The 13,226-nt window shown below is 55.7% G+C and overlaps 1 protein-coding gene across 6 annotated transcripts in view; it reads left to right on the top strand.

The window, feature by feature from the left end:
* Nucleotides 1-406: 406 nt before the first annotated feature.
* The window catches only part of DGKG (diacylglycerol kinase gamma), a 122,933-nt gene continuing 110,113 nt past the window's right edge, over nt 407-13,226 (top strand). For 2 of the 6 annotated variants that reach the window (XM_075003756.1, XM_075003754.1), the window contains exon 1: nt 407-600. The gene's annotated coding sequence lies outside the window, so the exon portion shown is untranslated. Of the gene's footprint in view, nt 601-10,202; nt 11,001-13,226 lie in introns of those variants that run through there. The other 4 variants (XM_075003749.1, XM_075003753.1, XM_075003750.1 and 1 more) reach the window with 2 other exon arrangements.

Here is a 13,226-nt window from a genome sequence, read left to right on the forward strand (position 1 = left end):
CAAAGTCCCCGAGAGCAGGGCACGAATGCCACGATGTCGGGGGGCCGGGGGGAGGGGGGGGCTTTTCTCCACCCAAACGGAGGTGGGGAAGGGAGAGCTGCAGACAGGGAACATCATCGGAACAGAGAAAATAAAGCGGGGAGAGAGGAGGAGGAGGAGGGAGAAGACAAGGCGTGACGGCGCGGGAGAGACCGGTCTTCCTTCCCTCCCGTGGGTGGCTGGCTGGTACACCTGACAGGCTCTCCTTATTTGTCTATGAAGGGTATTTTCAACCCATTCAAGATGGCCTCCAGCGGTTCCCACGGCAACAGTGTTAAAGTCGTCACTGCCATGGAAACCCTCGCTGGGACATAATATAAATATTTCCCCTCGAAGAAAGATGAGTGAGCAACGTGCTGTTTGCTCCTGCTTATTGGCTGCAGACGGAGGATCTCCAGGAGATGGGGGAAGCGGGAGGGGGCGGATAAAATTAACTCTGCCTGCCCGCTCTGGCTGGAAAGGGGACAGCGCTGGGCGTTCAGCAGAAAATCCGGGGGCTTGTTTTTGTCCTTCGAGTCCAACCGTAATAGCTGGGCTCCCCGGTGGGGAGGGAACCGCAAGGTAAGACGCCGGCGTTTTTTCTGGTCTTTGTTGGAGGTTTTCCATTCAAACGAAAGGCACTCGGGCCCCTGCCACCCCCCACGTTCTGAGCTGCGCCCCCAAATCCCCCCGCGCTCAGCAGCGCCAGCCGCTGGCGGCTCCCCCAAGCGGAGCTGAGCCGCTTCGTCTTGTCCTCCAACCCATAACCGAGTCCCTCCTTGCCGCGCAGTCCCACGGCCAACGTGGATGCTGGGCCGCCAGCTTCCTGAGGGCGGCACCTGCTTTGGAGCTGGCGATGAAGTTGGCATGGGCCGTACAGCCAGAAGGGCTGGTGGGCACGGTTAGGGGCCCATCCTTTGGGAAGTGTGCCCCAGAGCCCTGTGGGGCATCGAAGGGCAGGGAGGGGTGCCGCACGTTGTGATTACAGCCTGGTGACACTGCTGGGGTTGGGCGCTTTGGGGCTGGCGGCCTGCCTGGCAGACCCTCTCAGAGGTCCAGAGAGATGCGGGCCAGGTCCAACTTTCGAGGCCCCTTAGCCGTAAGGAAAATAAAAAATGATGTCACACAAAAACAAAGTGAGGCACCAATAAAAGAGACACCACGTAACAAACGGTCTTCTTGCCGGGTCTGTGAAATGGGCTCGCGACTGAGGACGGCCCCTAAAAACAAGTTGCAGAATGGAGCAAAGGCGGAAAAATGAACAAACGTCTAAAGCGGAGGCCCCATGTGAGATAGCAGCCCAAGCCAAAAGCCCTTCCTGTCCCCGCTGTCTCCCCCGAGGGGTTCTGGGGGTGCAGAGGGGGAGCTGTGTTGGGGCCCGGCAAGCCTCGGGGAAGTTGTGAGGGGTGGGGCTGGGAGGTGCACTGGCAGAGGTGGAGGTGCCTTGGTGGGGGAGGCAGGGACCCCACTGTTTTCTCCATGCCACGACTCTGGCAGCTGCTGAGGCCAGGTTGGTGAAGCCATGCAGGTTCGAAGCAGAGGAGCAGGTGCTGGGGGCCAGGGTGGTGGGTCCTCTCCCCCCAGAACGGCTTTGTCAAATTGTTACGTCCATTCTGCCTTGTCAGAGCCAAACTGCTGCCCTGGTGTAACACGGGGAAAGCAGCAAAGGGGAGGAAAAGTTGATCTGGAGCAGAATACCAGGCGTCCTGCCTTGGTGGCTGTGCAGGGTAACAACTACCATCCGCTTCCCCCTCCCTAAGCCAGCCTGCGGTCAGCAACTTGGGGAAACTGAGGCTGCACCACAGGCCCTGAACGCTGACCAGCATCCTCCTGGGATTTATTAACAGGAGTGTCGTAAGCAAGACACAACATGTCTCCCCCTACACTCTGCACTGATTAGGCCTCAGCTGGAGGCCTGTGTCCAGTTCTGGGCACCACATTTCAGGGAAGATCTGGACAAATGGAGAAGGTCCAGAGAAGAGCAACAAACATGATTAAAGGTCTAGAAAACCTGACCTAGGAGCAGCGTTCCCTGTCAGCTGGTCGCTTATGCAGCTGCTCAGGAGAGATTCAGATCCCACCCAGCTGATTAGCTGGGTTTGAGCTTCTCAGCTGGTGCACATTCGCACATGCCTTGGTGAACATAAAATTTATTCTGCACATGGATGGAAAAGATAGTGAGAACATGGCCTGTGAGGGAAGAGCGAAAGAACTGGTCTTGTTCGGTCTGGAAAAGAGAAGACCGAGAGGAGACACGCTAACAGCTTTCAAGTACCTAAAAGAGGCGTTACAAGGAGGAGGGAGAAAAAATATTCTCCTTAACCTCTGGGGCTAGGACAGAAAGCAACAGGCTTAGACGGCAGCAAGGGAGGTTGAGGTTGAACATAAGGACGAACTTGCTATCAAGGTGGTCCAAGCACTGGAATAAGTTGCCGAGGGAGGCTGTGGAATCTCCGTCACTGGAGATGTTTGAGAGCAGGTTAGACAGACATCTCTCAGATCAGTGGTGACTGGTGAGGTGGGCTCTGGGGTGAGGGCCATCGGCCACAGGCCCTCCCCAGCCCCCCTCCTCCCCAAGCCCCACCTCCTCCTCTCACTTGCTCCGCCCCTTGTGGCTCCCCCTCTCTGCCCACCTCATCCTGTGGCAGTGGTGCGGCACCAACGGTAAAAAGGGGGGCAGGTGCTGGGGGTGCGTGTGGCCCCGGTGCACCTCCCCCCCGTGCATCGCCCCGATCTAGGTGGTGCTTGGTCCTGCCAGGAGTGCTGGGGCGAGGACCTCTCGAGGTTCCTTCCAGTGGGATGAGAAGGCCACGGCTTGTTTGGCTACAGCTGGCAGGTTCCAGAGCCAGCTGCTTGCAGCAGGGGAAGAGTTAGCTGAACAATGTGCCATGAGTAACTTCTTCCACACACGTAGCTCCTTTCCCCCTGCCCAACATGCCCCCTCCCGCTGCTTCACGCTGTCAAGCAAATGGCTTTGCTCTCTCACCCCGGGGGCACAGGGCCTGCTCTGGCGGTGTGTTGCAAGCAAAGATTCCTGGGAGCTCTCAGCAACCTTCAACAGGCGGTTGAGCTGCCTGGTTGCTAAGGCAGGGCCTGGCCTGCATCAGATGCTTCTGCTGGAAACGAAGTGTGTTTAGTCACCCAATTCGTGTCATTTCAACCAACCACTAACAGCAGCCCCGAGCTCTTTGTGCTTGGATCCGGGTGCAGAGGGAAAGAGGGGCAGGTGGTTTCGTCCGCTAGCTCCACGCATCCAAAAGCAGGCAACAGCCCAGTTCAGGAAGACTCTGCTCCCTCACGGCCTGGCAGGAGCAAAGAGGGAGGCAGTCTCTGGCAGAGGCCAGGGCTGGAATTAGGAGATCTGGCTGCTGGGGGCTACTCTGAAGGACAGCACAGCTTGGGGGACCAGCTGGCGCTGAGATTCTGCACGTCGTCCTGCGTCTCTTGGGAAGAGGTGCTACGCCAAATAAATCTCGTGCCAGGCAAACGCCGTAAAAGCCCATCTCAGAATCCAGTGCAGGCGCTGTGGCTGCGCTTGAGACAAATCATTTTTAAAAGGCTGATACCTGTTTTAATGGATGGTGAATTGGTTGTTAGAGATGCCAACGGGTGACTCGTAACCAGGGCCTATAAGCAGCTGTACCACCTTTCCCAGGTGTCCTTATAACCACCTTGTGCACACAGGGCTCATGCTGGTGGGTGATTGTACCCTCTGCTAAGCAAGTTCAGCCCTGCACAGGATGGGGTGCTGCTTTTACACCTTTCCCACCCGCAGGGCCAGCCGACCGTCACTGGGAAAGGCGGGAGCAGAGCAGAAGCCTCTGTTTTGGTCGGCGTTCTGCGTTTGGGCAGCACGCGGCCAGGCGGGTGGCTGGGGAGATGCAAGACCCGAGAGAGATGAAGGAGAGTCTGGGGAGAGCCAGGAGAATGATCAGCTCTCGGCTGTGACTTGGCGGAAGGCTTCCCATCTGCTGTGTATGCTGGAGGGATCGCGCCCACCACATGGTTTTCTTTGCCTTTCAGTGCAAAGCAGCAGCAGCCCAGTTACATGGCCCAGGGGTGACACCTACCGTGTGTAGGCGGCGAGTGATAGGGGCTGCGGGGGCCCCAGCCCCATGACGATTCAGGGCCAGCTGCTCAGCTCCAGCCATGCTCAGAGCCCTGGGGCTCCCTGCTTTATGGAGCGGCCAAGGACCAGTGCCTGAGGCAGCAGGGGGCCCCTGGCTTCTCCACCCCGGCGCCAGGATGCAGGAGGGGGTGACATGATTGGCATCCCCCATCTCCCAGCCCCACCCCAGGAGGACAGCAAGAGGAGGAGCTGGACTTTGCACCTACCAGCAGCCTCCTGCCTGAGGATGCTTCTCTGGGGAGTGTCTGACCCTGCGGGAAAATGGCACCTTGGGCCAATTTGCTTCTCCCTCCCTCCCGCCCTGGCACTGTGCCCCTTCCCCCGGCCCCGGCACCTCCTGCAACCACCCGCAGGGACGCACCCAGCAGCCGGCGCTGCTGCTCAGCCCTACGCTGGACAGCTGCTCCTTCCCTGCCAGCAGCCCCAGGAAAGGGAGAATTCGGCCGCTGATGCCTCAGCCTGGCCCAGGTGGGGCAGTGACCGGCGTGCAGGGAGCCCTGGGATCGTGTACTGCGGGGGGCAGGAGAGGGGCTGTTCCCTATCCATGTCTGTGTTGTTCTCAATATAGAGCTCAGCCTAGAAGGCAGGGCAGGGCAGGCCTTGGAACCGTGCGGGGGCGTGTGTCCTGGGATGGGTTGCAGCCCAGGTTCCCGGTAAGCTGAGCACTGCGGCGGCCGCTCAGAAGAGATTCAGGTGCCGCGCAGCGGATGCACAGTGCCCATCACTGGGTTTTTCCTCCTGGCCGTGCATGGTCACACGCGCCTGGGTGCACTCCAGTTATTTCACACGTGGATGGGAAAAGCCTGCCTACGGAGGCAAGAAGCAACAGGGCACATTAGCCACAGCAGACAGAAGTGCTGCTGTTGCGGGTGGGGGCGAGCGGGAACAGTCTTGGTTCTTGCAGCCCCGGGCCTGGCCCAGGGCCTCGTTGTGCTAGGTGCTGTACGGACACAGAACAGAAAGGCTGCCCCAGGAAAACAGGAGCACCGGGAGGACCCAGCCAGCCAGCCGTCTCCTAGCCCTGCAGCACTTTTGCTTCAGAACCGTAGCTCACAATGAGTCCGGTCCCCAGGGCCGGGTTTACATCACTTTTCTGGCCCTGGCTCTGAGCCCGGCGGCGGCTCCCTTCCTCCAGCATGCTGGCTGTCCTTTGCCAGCCGGGGAAGGGGGAGTCCCCAGCCGTGCAGAGAGCTTGCGTTTCTAAACACAGCATTGTCCAGGAGCTCCACGTGGCGTCGCAGCCAAGGAAGCCAGCGCCAGTTACCTGAGTGGTTTAATGAAGGCCCCAGAGCCAGGTGGCAGAGGACCAATGGAAACATTCTCTCCTCGGCCCACAGCAGATGGCTTCTTTCACTGTCACCCAAGAGGCGGAGGACAGGCCGGATTTCCTGACAAATAAAACTGCCACCAAACGCAGCCAGCTGCGCGGGGGGGTTGGTATCGCTCTGCAAAAAGCCCGCAAACGCCTTCTTCCCTGCTGGGCTCCCCCACACCGCAACACGGCAGCACTGCTGTCTCACTTCCAAAGGGTCCGGAGCCGCACGCCCCTTTGAAACAGCGAGTCCCACGGCAACTGCCCCCTTCCCTGCCACCGGCCAGCCTGGCGAGATGGAAACAGGGCCTGAGTGCTGCAGAGCTGGTGACTGAGACTCCATTAATTAAGTTAGAGAAACTGCCTCCTCCTCCTCCACCCTGGACCCTTCTGGCATTGGTGGAGCCCCTCAGATGTCATGTACAGCACAGCAAGTAGTTATGACCGTTCCAGCTATGAACACGCTCGAGCCGATGACCAGAGCAGGACGGGTGGGTGCCAGGCCCGACAGTTGGGGCCCGCACCAGGCATCAAAAAGTTAACATGCCTTTTGGAAGGTCTAGAGAAAACCCCAGTTGCAAAATGGTTTTATTTTTAAAGTGCCTCCAACCACACCCACTGGGCTGGGCGCCGAACGGCCCCAGACCTTACAGCCTAGTAAGGAAAAGGAAAGGATAATCAGGGTGGTAGCCAATAGCATCTATTCCCAGAATTCCTTGCTAAGCTTTCCTGTGGAAATCTGCTACTACTTCAACTGTTGTGACCTGTGTTTTTAGCGTGTGTGGAATCTGCCCGAAACAAAATGTGAGTTCTGCTGAGATTTGCCTAATGTAAATCATGCGCTAGGCAGAATTCTGCAGACACCCCACGATCTACTGACATCTGGAATGTTATTTCTGGAAGCAGAGCTGTGTAAAGTCTGTGTCATCGGCAGGAATTTCGATCTGCTGTAAAGAGGGGTATATGAAAGGAGATGGGCAGACTGGCCCCCAGAAACAACAGAGGCAGGAGGAATTCCACACAGCTAAATGTTCATGTTGATACCAGGTCCTCAACACAAAAGCTATGGAAGAAACACCACAAGACCTAACAAGCCCAAGAGAACAGACTTGTACACGGGAGGAGAACAGTGCAATTCAAACCATAAGAAAAATCAAGCTGACCCGCAAGAAATTCTTCCACCCTCCCAGGAACATCCCGGCCAACAATCCTTACTGGAGATTTGTTGTTTAGAATAATCAAAAGGACAGGTGGACAACAGGTCAGTGTACTACCCTGCCAGAGCTGAGCCACAAGGGGCCATTCTGATTCTGGATCGGCTTCCAAAGTCCTTGGGCGAGAATCCAATGGTGTCAGTTCACAGCCACGTTCGTGACACTGAGGACTTCAAGGAACTCAGAAGCATGCTGAAGAAGAAAAATGTGCAAGTGATCTTGCGTGGGAGCCTTCCTGTCTTGTGAGCCACGGAGAAGGGGAAACAGAAGCCCCTGGAGGCGTACCGCTGGCTAGGTAAGCCTTGTGAGCTAGACGGCTTTGGCTTTGTGGAACATTGGTCCACCTTCTATGGGGATGGGAGCCTGTGAAGTTCTCGTGGCCTTCACCTGCGCACAAGGGGGGGGCGATCTCCTTGGGGACAGGTTGCTGGAGGAGCCAGGAGGGAGCTGAATTAATAGGAAGAGGGAAAGGTAAAAAGGGAGGTGATATGAGCCCTCTATAATGGGGTGTGACTCACCACTGCAGTGCCTCCTGCTGGTCCCTCGGGGAATTAGCCTCTGGAACGCCCTCTCCTGGTAGCCTCTCATCCACTGGTACCTGTTTGTTCGCTACCACCTATATAATGGAGATACACGTCTCCTAGAACTGGAAGGGACCTTGGGAGGTCATTTCGGGACCCACATCCTTCCCACACCACTGTAACCAACCAGGCTCGGGTTCCCCAGAAACGAGGCTGCACCCAGAAGGCCAGTGCTATATTTGGTTTATTGAAAGCACGTGACACCCGCGACGGGAGCCCCAGAGACGCTGCAGTCACCAGTGGGGGAAAACCCGACGCGTCGGAGCTTCGCTCAGGGAGAGGCTCTGTACCAGGCCTCCTAACACGAGCTGATAAAGCTGAACTCATTAACATAAGATTGCCTAAAATTGCCTATGCATTCCTACCACTATCTCTTGTGGCCTACTGCCAGCGTAGCCTTGGCAAGCGCACCTGGTTCTGCAGTAGTTCCCATGGCAGTTATTTTGCAGCTTTTCACCTTGCACAGACTGGTCTGTTTAGATTCTCCTGAGGATTCACAGAGGGGTCGGACTGCGCTCTCGACCGTGACAACGGCTTCTCGCACCCTACACTCCTCCCTGCGACCCCTTTGTGAATTCTGAGGCTAGCAGGAATCAAGTGAGGTGGTTGTTGTACTTCTGGCAACACAGTGTGCACCCGCGGAACAGACTTGACACCACGGTGCCCTTCCCCACTGTCTGGAGTCCTCCCCTCCTAGGGAACCCCAAAACCCAGTAACCACCAAGCCCCCATGCCCCTTACCGCAGGGGCAGACTGCTGTGTGAAATGGAGGCTCTTCACCGACAGAGGGTCCGGCCTGCTGCCTTCTGCTCCGGCTATCTTCCTGCAGCCCTAGAACCCTCAGGCTTTGACTCAGGCCCTGCAGCCTGGAAGTGAGTTCAGGCCAGAGCTCCCCAGCTCTGCCAGACTTTCCCCAGCACTGTGCCGCCTCAGGCAGCCTCTGTAGCTTCCCTGGCAGCCAGGACCCTCCTGCTCCACAGCTGGAACAGGAGTCTGCTCCCCTCGCCTCCTGGAGCCTGTTTGTACGGCCCCAGCTGGGCCCTCACTGTCAGCTAATTACCTCACCTGCTGGCTCCACAGTCTCCTAGGGCAGGGTGTAACCCTGTCTGCTCCTGGAGCAGGGTGACCACCCAGCTACACCCTCAAAATCAAGATGCTGAGAATAAAATGAATCAAGGAGCTGAAAGACAAGGAGAGAAGAAAACCTTGAAGGGCCCGTGTGCTAATGCGTGGAGAAACCAGGAGGGCTGGGGCTTGCTCATTTGTAAGCCTAAGTTGGATCTAGTGGGTATTACTGGAATCTGACGGGCAAGTAGAATCAGTGGTTATAACCTACTTAGGAAGGATCACGCGGGCAAATAAGGATGGGCAGTGTCCCTCTGCGTCAAACTTGGCAGTACCTGTTCCTAAGTCACTGATAACCTGGAAGAAAACAATCTTCTGCTGCAGTGGCCCACTTTACGATGTTGGAGCCCTGGGCTCTGGTCAGGTCAGTCAAGGGCTATGCCCTGGCAGCGAAGGGGGGATGAATGGGCAGTAATACCCAACCAGTCCTAGAAATGCCCTGACCTGCTTCTTCCCGGTTGGCTGGAGCCAATTTTGTATTGCTTCTACCTTGTCGAGTTGGGGCCTCACTTCACCCTTTCCTACAACATACCTGAGGTATTTGGCCTTGGCTTGCCCGATCGCACCCTTGGTGGGGTTTGCCGTAAGGCCAGCTCTTCAACCCAGCCCCCACCTTCTCGAGGTGGGTGCCCCAGTCCGGGCTGCGGACAGTGATTTTCAGAAAGCATTTGACAGCATAGATCAGAAAATCCTGGGGCAAAGCAAAGTAACCCCTGCACTCCAGCTGTCTCTCATGTCCCTGGTGGAAGTGGATCACTCCAGGGTGGTAGCAGTGGAAGGAGGTTTCTGAAAAGCCCCTTTGAATGAGCTAGTAAACCTCCAAACAGGAATTGCACAGCTCTGCGCTGCTTCTTCTGAGCTGGGGAAAGCTGGCCCCAGCTAGCCAAGCGAACATCCCCAGGGGCATTTGCCGGTTAAGGGGCACTCGCTGTGCAGCTAAAAAATGGCTTTAGACAGAGAGATGGCAGGGGGGCTGGGTGGGGGGTTGTTCTGCTACTGCTGGTAGCTGTAAGCCAAGACCGGCAGTGTGTGTCTGCACATCCAGAGATCACAGCTACAGAGACCTGCTTGCCTTGTGTAATTCTACAGGTGAGCTGCAGGGGCGTAAGGCACCAAACACAGATTAGGTGTCCTGATCCCTCGCGCCAGCCTCTTCTGACTGCAACGAGCCAGCCACGGCTGTCGTGGAACGTGCAGGGCTGTAGACAGATGCTAGCACCCTGCAGAGCAGACGAGCTTCATACGGGTGCAGCCACTGGGGTCTGGGGTGGCTTACGGTAAAACAGGACACGGAAAATTCTCAAAGCCGCAGGGTAGCCACACCGGCCTCCATCCCCCTCGGTGAGCTATCGGGTGCCCGGAACTAGCCCGTCGCCCCTTAACTGCACCATGTGCCGCACAGATGGGGGCTAGGGCTCAGCCTGTGCTGTTGATTTATCCACCGCCTTCCCACAACCGAGCTGCATTTGCTGGAGACTTGGGAGAAGGTTCCTGGGTGGGGAAATCCACCCCATCCCCCACCCTACCACCTTTTGAGCCCCATTTCCCGCATGACACAGAGGCTGGTTAGTTTTTGAAGCAGATCTGAGTGGGCGCCTTGTTCAAAGGGCAGGAATCATCGGCTGCCAGGCTATTTTAGGCAAACTCGACGGAAAACCGTCAACTCGGAACTGTGTCTATATTTAGCCGGAACTTCACCGTCCGGGATTCAGACTCTATTTGGAAACCTGGTGCCTGGGCACACAGCCAAAGGTTCCCTGGTGACAGAGTCAGCCCTGGACATATGGCAAACGTTTCTCATCCCGGGCTGTGCTTTGATGAGTAGCTATGGCTGCTGCACTGGTGCCGGCAGCCCAGCCGCGGGGAGGTTTATGCTGAAACCAGGGGGCTGCAGAGAACTCCGTGCCTTTGAAATCCCCACACTTTCATAAGAGGATGTTTCGGTTTTGTTTCAGTCTGAGTAAGGCAGCTGCCTTTCCTTGTCTGTCGATGGGCAGGTCCGGCCCTGTGCAGTAACTCCAGGAAGAACCATCCTTCCCTCAGACGGTCACTGATTTTCTATCTCTTCCTTGGGCAGGCTTAAATCCAGGACTGTGTGGCAATGAGGGAAGATTGTGCCCTCACTGGGGGATCGGGGAGGTTCCTTCCTCAGTCTCACTCACGAGGACCAACGATGGCATTTCTACCTCGTTAAGTCTTTAACGAATGCTGTGAACTCACTGATGTTCCTCCCTCCTCAGGGTCTCCATTAGCTACTACAGTGCTGCTCATGCAGGACTGTTCTACTTCCTTGATGTTTTTGCAGTGTAAAGTGATGATGGCGCTTGACATCTGCGTTTCGAGGATGCGTGTTTTGATGTCCCAGATCCTGAGCCCTTCCTGCCAGGCTGTTCTTGCCGTGTTATCTTTCTCTTTCTCGGGTGTGCTGCTCGGTAGTGAAAATCGCCACCAAAGTCTCGCTCTTCTCGGCACCCTTCGAGGCTGTACCAGCGCTGGTGTTGCTATCGCACTTCTCCGTTGTCCAGGGTACTGGGAATACTTCTGAGAGAAGAACTCGGCTATTCTGAGTTCTGCCCTGCTGCTTTGAGAACACGGAGGAACTTTACCGGGTGGCGGTGAAGGTAGGGACAGCATCAGATCCTGGCAATGTTTGGGGGCGTGACAGGAGATCACCTCTACACCTCTGGAGCTTGGCAGCTTTGATGCCGGAGGCACCTGCCTCTAGTGAAGAGGTTCTCAGGTTTTTGCTGCAGTTCAGTAACATCATAAATTCCCCTGTCTCACACACACATTCAGTGTCTATATCTAGAGAGAGGATGTATTCTCTTCTCACATGCTACACGCTGAGCTCAGCTCATCTCAAGATCGCTCCATCTTCATGACACTCCCCAGTTTTTTCCTGCCCTGAACAATTGCTTCCAAGCAGACGTGAAACCCCAAGCAATCAAGCTGCCAAATCCTTTAGGCTTAGCTAACGGTTGCTAGTGTAGCCCACACACCGACTGGGTGTGCTTCACTGTCCCATGTGGTGGTACTAAGACCTCTTACAGAGAGATAGCTAAGGCTGTAGAGTAGACACAGGCTGAGCGCCAGCAGTACAGGTTGCTGCACTCAGCTCCGGAGGTCCCAGGGTTGCAGTAGAGTTGTCGTTTTCAAAAGCCACAAACCTTAGCATGCCATTGCAGGTCAACACCAAACACCTGAAAGGAAGGGAAAGTAAATGGAGGCTCACTACGGCATCAAACAGTCAACCCAGCCAGTCCCAATGGTCCATGCCCAACATGGTCCTGCTGTGAGGGCAGGGGGCTGGACTTGATGACCTCTTGAGGTTCCTTCCAGTTCTAGGATTCCATGATTCTATGCATGGACAGTCACTCAGAGGTGGCCCTCGTAGACCATGCATTTGGGCATGATCGCTACTAAAGTCAATGGGGCTTTTATGACGAACAACGGGGCCGAGTCACGTTGCCAATGGACATGCAATTCAGCAAAGCACGCTCTAGGGGCGTCAGGATAACAGGCATGTGGCAGATTTGGGGCCATTGGCCAGGACGTTGATGTTTGTAGTCCCGCTGAGGATGAAAACGCGTTTAAAAGCGGTGTGGGTAGTTCTCTTTCATCTGCTACTTGTAAAAAATCTGGGGAAAGTGTGAGCAGCGCTCAGCCCGGTGATAAAATACTTATTTATACAGCCTTTCCAAATATTTCTGAAATCCTTAAATTAGTGGAGATATATAGCCAGAAAAATAGCTGGAAAAGCTTCAGTCTGGCTTCCTCCTGTTAATTCATTAGTTACAAGGATTTAATAAAGTAAATAGTCGAAGAATATTCTTCCTGGTGCACGATGCCGGTCTTTGCGACATGGTGAGGCTGAGCAGCCACAGGCTGGTACAGAAACAGATATTCGACTCCAGGCAATAGTTACGAAATATTTGTCTTCACGCCCAAGGACAAAACCTACCTAAGGCCACCACATCGAAAGGGTTTGGGCCCTGAGAGACACAGGAAGACGCTCCTAGAAGTGCCTCATTACCCATCAAATCTGGCCTGTAGGCCCAGCCCTGCATGTGCTTGGTGTCACACTCTTGAACGTGTGTAATTAAACATGTGCAGAGATGTTTGTCTTAGCCATGAGTTGCATTTGCACAGCCCTGCCTCAGGAAACACGCAGCCCTACTGCACCAATGACGAGCAGCCCTGGCGCTCCACGGAGGCAGAGCGTGTGCTAACACCTTCAGTATTTCACTCTGAAGTCAGCAGGAGAGGGGAGACCTTTGTTCTCCCCGTCAGGCACCTGGACAGAGCTACCGCCCCTGAGAATGCCAGGTTACCTCAGCACCCGGGCAGGGGCTGCAGACTTACAGCAGTGTCTCTCCGCTGCTCAGCCATGGTGCTTTGGAGAGAACTCTGAGGTTACTTCCTCAGGGATTCTCCTGCCTGGGAGGCTTCAGTTCATTGTGCCAATTACCGCCTGACGGTGTTTATTAATAGTGCTTATAAAACCCAGCCAAGGCGTTGGCCATCTGGCTGGAGCGACTCCTGCCAGCTCCAGGCCATCCCACCTAGAGCAGCCTTATTAAGAGCTGTCAAGCCGCTCGCAACACTTGACAGCTTCTTCTCGGGCTTCCCTGTTCCCAGCAGCGTGGCCAGCCCCAGCAGCAACTTTGGGGAAAGAGGGGCTGGAACCGTTTACTCCGAGCGGTTTGATTCCTGGCTTGCTGTGTCTTCTCAGCTTGAATTCCTCCCAGCCGAGGCAGGAAAGTTAGTTAATAGTCCGGTTGACTTGACCCAATGCATATGGCTCGCCGGCTTCTGCTCGCTGAGGCTTATTTGGCTCAAGAACTGCT

The sequence above is a fragment of the Carettochelys insculpta genome, chromosome 10, assembly GCF_033958435.1.
Source record: "Carettochelys insculpta isolate YL-2023 chromosome 10, ASM3395843v1, whole genome shotgun sequence".
Classification (NCBI taxonomy): Eukaryota; Metazoa; Chordata; order Testudines; family Carettochelyidae; genus Carettochelys; species Carettochelys insculpta.